This window comes from Dermacentor albipictus, chromosome 4, assembly GCF_038994185.2.
Source record: "Dermacentor albipictus isolate Rhodes 1998 colony chromosome 4, USDA_Dalb.pri_finalv2, whole genome shotgun sequence".
NCBI classification, from domain to species: domain Eukaryota; kingdom Metazoa; phylum Arthropoda; class Arachnida; order Ixodida; family Ixodidae; genus Dermacentor; species Dermacentor albipictus.
This window is the reverse complement of record NC_091824.1, coordinates 33930971-33937975: the sequence shown is the minus strand read 5'-3', so window position 1 is coordinate 33937975 and position 7005 is coordinate 33930971. Positions and strand designations below refer to the sequence as shown.

At 51.9% G+C, this 7005-nt stretch overlaps 1 pseudogene; it reads right to left on the bottom strand.

Moving 5' to 3' along the window:
- Nucleotides 1-135: 135 nt before the first annotated feature.
- On the bottom strand, nucleotides 136-6175 carry LOC139059515 (uncharacterized; annotated as a pseudogene).
- Between the last annotated feature and the right edge of the window lie 830 nt (nucleotides 6176-7005).

Genomic DNA, 7005 nt, shown 5'->3' with positions numbered 1-7005 from the left:
ATCGAGTGCGCCAATGCATCAGATGATCTTGTAGGGTCCGAAATAGCGGCGTAAAAGCTTCTCGCTAAGTTCTCGTCATTGAATCGGGGTCCAAACCCTAACGTGGTCGCCAGGCTGGTACTCGACGTAGGGGCGTCAAAGATTGTAGTGTCGGCTGTCGGTCCTCGGCAGGTTCTTTATCCGCACGCGGGCGAGCTGTTGGGCTTTTTCGGTGCACTGGAGATAGATGGCGAAGTCAAGGTTCTCTTCGTACGGGGCGTGTGGGAGCATGCCGTCGACAGTCGTCTCGATTTCCTGCCGCAAATCAGCTTGAATGTCATCATCTGTGTTCTTTCTTGCACCACCGTCTTGTGAGCTTGATCTTCGCCACGAATGTCGCGGAAGTCACCGTGGTGTACTACAGCGGTCACAATGTGATTGCCACTACCATTGCTCTAAAGAAATAAGCCATTGCATACCCTCTTACCCGTTGTAATGGTGGCTTTTAACAGCTTCGTTCGACATGCACTTTCTCAGGGCCGGTACGGCGAGAGAGAAAATAAACTTTATAATAAACTGGTTCTGCAGTTTTCGTTTGGGGCGAGACGGGGGAAAAGGGGATTAATCCCTGCCCCGTCCCACCCACCGTCGAAGATGATGGCAATAGTAGTGTCTCAGGTGACAGCTCAGGGTCCTTGGACCCAAGCAGCATCTTCGGCTTGCCGGACGGCCCAAAGCTGGTCGGCCAGTTCGTCTAGGTGACTGCCGCCTGCCAGCCGGGGCGAAGCCAATGGAGGCGATGCGTGGCGGCGGCGGTGACGGTAATTGAGTTCGATGCTTCTGCCTGTCTAACGAATCAAATTTTATAAGAAATGAGAAAAAGAACGCTGTGTTTTTTTTTTCGTTCAAAATATGCTGTGAAATGTGCGCATTTGCTAGACTACTCACCGTCTACTAGTTATTGTGAGGACCTTAAGTTTACTCGTAATAAAACTGTTATAATTCTCATATGCAGACCTTCCTCGGGTGACATACCGTGTTTTACTGAATACTTCAACAAAATAATACACTCATATATCTGTCACTTTCAATGTCAATAATTCTGCTTGACATAAATATTGATCTAATGTCTGGTGCTGGTTCTCAAAGTACCCTAGTTGTATTTTGTCTTACGGTTATGAAAAAATTAAATTATGGGGTTTTACGTGCCAAAACCACTTCCTGATTATGAGGCACGCCGTAGTGGGGGACTCCGGAAATTTCGACCACCTGGGGTTCTTTAACGTGCACCTAAATCTAAGTATACGGGTGTTTTCGCATTTCGCCCCCATCGAAATGCGGCCGCCGTGGCCGGGATTCGATACCGCGACCTCGTGCTCAGCAGCCTAACACCATAGCCACTGAGCAACCACGGCGGGTTGTCTTACGGTTATAAAAGCTTCGTAATTTGTACCACGGGAACCACTTCCAACAAACGAAAGTCTATTGTCTGATTTTCCAGTACTGGTAATAATGACTGTGTATCTGTTGTGTTCTCACTTGTTAGCGACCATTTCCACGCATTTAGTATGTTGGATAGATACACGCTACAATTTAAACAAAGTGTCATTTATTACTTGAAGAATCAATCATGAAACAAATGTTACTTTTGAAACTGACATAAAATGTTGATTCATCTGTTGGACTATTGAAGAGAAAGCTAAGGGTCCTGTTTGTTTTTTTAAATTTACCATGGCAAAGTTACCAACATGTACATAAAAGCATTTCCAGTCTATCCTAAACTGAAGCTTCTAGCCTCTAGTGGGTCGGCATTTTTTGTGCACACGTCCATCAGAAAAAAATGTAGGCCGATTACGGTGGTAGCGCAGGACCAGGAGTAGTGGCTCCTACCCCCGCAAACCAAAGGCTTTAAGCAGTCTGCAAAGTGAAGCGACCCGCGCATACATTGTTTTGGATCACGCGTACAGCATGCAGAACAGCATACGTTTCAATAAAGGAGCACAAACCAATCATCCGAAGCACATAAATGATAATAAGGTCCTCCTAATAACAGTGCGAAACGCATAACCGCTTCACGCATACGTTTCCCGGTAAAACTGTTGCCTAAGCTGACGCGCCAACCACAGTTTGGGGCGTGGGGACTAACATCCCCAACCTTTCGTATACAGTAAAAGCTCGTTAATTCGAACTCGTGGGGGACTGAAAAATTGTTCGAATTAAGCGGAGTTTGAATTAACGAGCGGGCGGCAAAAAAAAAAAGATGGCCATTGCATTTGGCTGCTAGGGACGAAGCCAAAATAGCCATATCTGGGATCGTCATCGAGGAATACGCACTTCATACGTCGCATTTCACTTCATACGTCGCATTTTGCATGAGCAAGCTCATGCAAAATGCGACAAGACTACTCGTGCATTCCACCTATCGCAGCCGCCGCAGCGCAACGAAAACCTGAAACGGCTTGCTCCGGAGCATCGGCGGCGGCGGCGCCCGCGCGTCAGAGAAAACCTGCTACGGCATGCGCCGGAGAGTGGTGTGCAGCGAGCGATGAGCGAGCGCGGCTTCGGCCGCTTATCTGTTTTTTCTGCCAGCGTCCGCTGCGGCGTACGCGGTTGTTGCGACGCGCGTCTTTTCTTTTCTTTCTTTCCTCTTATCTTTGAACTCTCCTCTATCTGCACGCGGCAGCGGTGATGGCTCGGCCTGAGCCAATCGGCAGGCCCGTGCACTTTCCTTTTCATCCTTCCCTCAGTCGTAACAACAACAACGCCGGAAGCTCCAGCAAGGAAATTGGCGGCTCGCCTCGTGCGTGCAAAAATGCGCGCTGGCTTATTTATTCTCGTCGCTGTGCATATTAAAAAAAATTTCAATGCATTGTACTCGTTACGAGGCGACTTCTATTTACGAGAAGCAATGTCGGCTGCCGGCTCGTAGTTCGAATTAACCGACGTGAGTACCGGTACGTTCGAATTATCGGGCGTTCCGGCCCATTGATATACATAGGGCTTTGCAGGGACCCGGGCATCAGTTCGAATTAACCGGCGGTTCGAATTAAGCGATTTCGAATTAACGAGCTTTTACTGTATAGAAGAACCATAATAGCAACTGATTTAAATGTTATTGCAGTGCCGCTATATGTGGCGGCATGTTGTCAAAACTACAGTTACCCGCCGTGGTTTGTCAGTGGCTATGGTGTTAGGCTGCTGAGCATGAGGTCGCGGGATGGAATCCCAGCCACGGCGGCCGCATTCCGATTTGGGCGAAAACACCCGTGTGATTTAGGTGCACGTTGAAGAACCCCAGGTCGTCGAAATTTCCGGAGTCCTCCACTACGGCATGCCGCACAATCAGAAAGTGGTTTGGCACGTAAAACCTTATAATTTTTAAAGCGAAAGTTGTACTGGCCGCAAACTTGCGATTTCACCGTAGCCGTGCTCCAATGAGGCACATGACATCACACCGCGTTCCTCGTCGTTGCGTCGGCCTCCGCTCTCTTGGCCAGCTGAGTCGCATGCCTGATAAGATGTCGGAGGATTGAAAAAGACAGCTCGCTTGCGCCGCAACCACAGTTGAGGCGGGAGTATGAACGGCGACAATCCTGAAAAGCAGGACGAGGCCTGGAATCTACATACGAATGATATGAAGAGGAAATGAATCGCCCAGAAAACAGATGACTGACTGGCTCAACGCCGCAACATAGCTAGACAACAAGACTAACCTGGGCTTGAAATCAAGATTAACCAAGGCTAACCACGCTATGCCTTAGTTTTCGCTACGTATATCATGGCATAGCCGAGCTAAGCCACTGCCAATTTTTTTTTAAAACTACAGTTACTCCTATTACTGCCATTGCACTAAATTACCATTACTATAAGGCAATAAAGGATTGCAAGCCACCCTCAGTGTTTGTAGTGATTATTTTAAGCACTTTACTGGCCATCCGTTTTCGCAGGGCGGGTATGATGAGTAAATTTTTTTATAGAACAGGGAAAAGGCAAATAATAGCAGATGAGCGCTTCACTCTGTAGACTAGTCCTAAAGAAATGAACATAAACATTATTGAAAGTTTTTTTTTGGGGGGGGGGGGAGGGGGCCTAAGAGACCCTGAGAAAATTAAAGAATGGAATTGGATTGGATTGGAGAAACATTATTTATGCCTGCAGTTGGGCGCTCGCGCGCCCCGACGAGGGCCTGCATCATCCTCGAAGTTGCCGTTACTCGGCGCGGGTCTCCGCTCACCGTTGCCGGCTCGCTGGGTCCGTGCCTTTCGAGCGCCTCGAGGACCTGCTGGACGGCCCAGAGCTGATCCTCTTGGTCGTAGCTCTTCGCGGCTGCCTCGAGCCGCGGTTGGAGTGTTCTTGATTTAGCGTCTTCTGGGTATTTAATGCCGTCCCACGAGATGTGCGTGTAGTCTGTGGTCTCCCTCCGGCAGACTCTGCACATATCTGTCGGATATGTCTCGGGGTACATGCGATTCATCAGTTTCAGGCTCGGTAGCGATCCGGTCTGGAGCTGTCTCAGTACTACCGCCTCCGCTCGACTCAGTCTCGGGTGCGGCGGTGGAAGAGTCCTGCGAGCCAAGCGGTAGGCCTTTGTGATTTCATTGTAATCCGTCATGCGGTCCTTGGTTCCGAACCACGTCGGACGGTCTGTCGCCGGGGCGCGGTTGGTTAGCGCTCGCGCCGCGGCGTGTGCCGTCTCATTATGGTTCTCATCGCGTTCCGACGCGTCGCTCGCGTGCGCCGGGAACCACTTCAGTCGTACTTTTCGTTTGTCTAGTCTTACCGCTCGCAGTACGCGCTCAGCCTCCCTGCGGATTTGCCGTTTGGCGAAGTTTCGCACCGCCTGTCTTGAGTCACTCAGCAGCGTGTGGCAGTCTGCGTCGGTGATGGCCAGGGCGATGGCTACCTCCTCCGCTTGTTCCGCTTCAGCGCTTCTCACGCTCGCTGCCGTCCTCGTGGCGCCGGTTGACGCCTCTATGACGACCGCTGCGAAGGCGTTCCGTTGGTATTCGGCCGCGTCCACGTACCACGCGTGTTCGTCGTTGGCATGCTGGTCGAGGAAAGCCTTGGCCCTCACCGCTCTTCTTCCCTTGTTGAACTCGGGATTCATGTTCCTTGGTATGGGGTCGATTTTGGTCTGGCGTCGGACCTCTTCGGGGGCGGGGAGCTTCATCTCCACCTGGTTCGAGCGTCTAATTCCCAGATCGTCCAGTATCTTCCTCCCGGCTTTGGTCATGGACAGCCGCTCCATTTGAGAGGTCCGTTCCGCTTCGGCTATTTCTTCGAGCGGATTGCGTAGCCCGAGTTGTAACAAGCGGGTCGTGCTTGTGGACTCGAACAGGCTCAGCACCGTCTTGTACGCTCTTCTGATTAGCACGTTGATTTTGTTTCGTTCGTGTTGCAGCCATCTGTGGTAGGCTGCAACGTACGCGACGTGGCTGATGACGAAGGATTGGACGAGCCTAATTAGGCTCTCCTCTCTCATGCCGGCCTTTCGGGAAGTGACTCGTTTGAGGAGTCGAATCGCGTTGGCTGCTTTCGCGTTGAGACGGGTGATGGTTTCGCCGTTTCGTCCATGCTTTCCGATGACCATGCCTAGGATCCTAATTTTGCCGACATCGGGGATCACGTTGCCGGATTTGGTAACGATTCTGATTTTTTCGTTTTCGCGTTGTCTGGTCTTGCCTCAGCTGTATTTGGTAGGTGGGAGTATGAGAAGCTCCGATTTGCTCGGCGAACATCTCAGTCCGGTGCCTTCCAGCTGGTCTTCTATTGCGTCGATGGCGGCTTGCAGCGCGCCCTCGATGTGGGCGTCGCTGCCACCGGTCACCCATATCGTGATATCGTCCGCTTAGATGGTGTGCCTGACGTCTTCGATGCGCCCGAGCTTTTCGGCCACTCCGATCATTACCAGGTTGAACAGCATCGGCGAAATGACCGATCCCTGCGGTGTTCCGGTGCTCCCGAGCTTCTTCTCTTGCGTCTGTAGGTCGCCTGCTCGTAGCTCGACGGTCCTGTCCGTGAAGAAGTCCTTGATGTAGTTGTAGGATCTTTCCCCCATGTTGAGCTTGGAGACTTGGGACAGAATCGCCGAGTGTTTCACCTTATTGAAGGCGCTCTGCAGGTCGAGCCCTAGGATGGCTTTGTTGCCGCGGGTGCTGCCGCCATCATCGATGATTTGGTGTTTGAGCTGCAGCATCGCGTCCTGCGTGTTGAGGTGCTGTCAGAAGCCGATCAAAGTGGCCGGGTACAGCCCTTCTCGTTCCAGGTAGTCTTGCCACCTGTTGAGCAGGACGTGCTCCAGCACCTTGCCCACGCAAGACGTGAGCGAGATGGGACGAAGGTTATCCGTGTCCGGCGGCTTCCCCGGCTTGGGGATCAGGATGGTCTTCGCTGTCTTCCACAGCTTTGGCAGCGCGCCCGCTCTCCAGAACTTGTAGTATTTTGCGAGCTTTTCAATCGAGCCGTCATCTCAACTGCCGACCGGCTGTTGAGGTCGTGCAGGGCCGCGCATACCTCCTCGACGTCGATGTCACGATCGAGATTCGCGTTAGGCAGGCCGCTGTATGGCGCGTGTTGTTCGGTAGGTGCAGTCGGCAGGTACTTGTCGTTAATGCGCCTGCTGACTTCGTCGACGCCGTGTGCTGAGACCGCCCGATGTAGGAGCGTGGCGAGTCTGTCCCTTTCGTGCGACTTAGTCTTCCTTTCGTTAATCAGGTGCCACAGTAGGTTCCACGTCTTCCCGCTATGCATCTGCCCGTCTGCCGCGTTGCAGATCTGGTTCCACTGTTGCATGCAGAGAGCGCTGCAGTGATCCTCGATCGCTCGGTTCAGCTCCGCCACCTTCTTTCTCAGTCTGTGGTTAAGCCGTTGTTTCTTCCAACGATTGAGTATCGACTGTTTGGCCTCGATGAGATGCGCAAGCCGGCTGTCTACTTTGTCGATCTCCGCGCCCGTTTCAATCTCTTTGGTCGCGTCGCGTACGCTCTTGGTGATTTCGGCCGTCCACAAGTCGATGTCTTCGATCTC